At 38.9% G+C, this 1,400-nt stretch overlaps 1 long non-coding RNA gene across 2 annotated transcripts; it reads right to left on the bottom strand.

The window, feature by feature from the left end:
- Positions 1 to 15: 15 nt before the first annotated feature.
- LOC106321766 lies at positions 16 to 1,394 on the bottom strand. 2 transcript variants are annotated; one of them, XR_001266127.1, is made up of 4 exons: positions 643 to 1,394; positions 439 to 575; positions 223 to 347; positions 16 to 127 (listed from the first exon to the last, which is right to left on the bottom strand). It is a non-coding gene; the product is annotated as an uncharacterized LOC106321766 (long non-coding RNA). The 2 variants fall into 2 exon arrangements; XR_001266128.1 differs by having other exon boundaries at positions 439 to 555.
- Between the last annotated feature and the right edge of the window lie 6 nt (positions 1,395 to 1,400).

The raw sequence follows: 1,400 nt of genomic DNA, 5'->3' as shown, positions 1-1,400 counted from the left end.
CCTAGTATTTAAGAATACAACTTGACTAATAATAATAAAAGTCCACAAATCGCACCCTCACCCTTGCCTTAAGGTTGAAAGTGGGTTCTGAAACTAGCGGTTGACACTCTGTTCTAGTGATCTGAAACTGCATTTACGTTCGAAGCAAATTAGGGTTTCCGGTTTTGACAGAACAAGATGATTCTTGTCCAGGAAGAAGCGTGAATAAGTATTTGTTCTTACCTCTAAACAATATAATGTCAACAGATATAGTTTCCTTGCAGCTAGAGCTTTCCAGAGACACCTTACTCGCGTCCTAACTCTCTCTGGTTCACAGGGAAAACTTCTCACAAAACTCCTATGTGAAACTGGAAAAACAGGTTTCGGACTTAGAATTTCTGGATTCAGAAAACAGTGATTTTTCTCCAAATTGAAGATCAAATAACTTCCAGAGTTTACCTCGTAATGAAGCGTTCTTAGTGGATATAGAAAGATGGTAACGTCAGCTTTCTAACAATATCACGAACGTCACCTAAATCCTTTTGTATCAACCAGAAATATCTTCCCAATATGGCTCTGTGAAACAGAAAAACCATCTGAACCGATTTCAGAAACGTAACTGCTTTCTCTCAACTTGTAGATTGAGTAACTAACTGAGATTACCTCGTAATTGAGATCCGAAAGTTGCTGTGTTTTTCTTGAAACAAGATCTATCAATCCAACTTTAGTTCTTTGCCTAACACTTTCTTATCTGGTCGCAAACTTCTCTCCAAAATCCCAACTTGGCACTGATATCTCAGAGTAACTGCAGGCTGCGTTGTCGGTTATTTTGGCAGAGCTTCGCCGTAAAAATTGTCTCTCCCTCTTCTCTAGGTCGTTCCCTCAATATATATGTAGAAGAGTTTAGGATTCAGATCATTCAAAATTACTAAAATACCCTTTTTTAGGGTTTTGGTTTAAAATGTGGTTTTTACGTTTAAGGTTTTAAAATTTGTTGGGTTTGGGCTGTGACAACAGATCAACTGGTGACAACTCATCCTGGAGGAGTGTTGTTAAAGGGTGAGGTCCTAGGTTCAAGACTCACCAACAACCTAATTATGGAGTCAGAGAGAACTCATAGTGGAGGGGTTGGGGTCGGTGCCCTGCAGGGCTGTGAGCCGGATTCCGAGTGAGCGGGATGGGTTGTCACATCTCCGATCTCGGATTCCAATGAATTTTATTGTATTTAAATACTGTCTAAAGGTTCATCGTGTTATTAACTATTAGTCTTTTTTGAATGTGTACACCATATTAGGATGCGGTTCGATGACATGCTTAAGTTTTTTGATAAAAATGTTAAGATGACATGCTTAAGTTAAGGGTTGGAGTATGGTATTATTGGTTAATTGGTGGTTCAATGGTAAAGTTGTAACTGGATAGTT

Source organism: Brassica oleracea, unplaced genomic scaffold, assembly GCF_000695525.1.
Source record: "Brassica oleracea var. oleracea cultivar TO1000 unplaced genomic scaffold, BOL UnpScaffold02927, whole genome shotgun sequence".
Classification (NCBI taxonomy): Eukaryota; Viridiplantae; Streptophyta; class Magnoliopsida; order Brassicales; family Brassicaceae; genus Brassica; species Brassica oleracea.
This window is presented reverse-complemented; position numbering and strand designations above follow the sequence as displayed.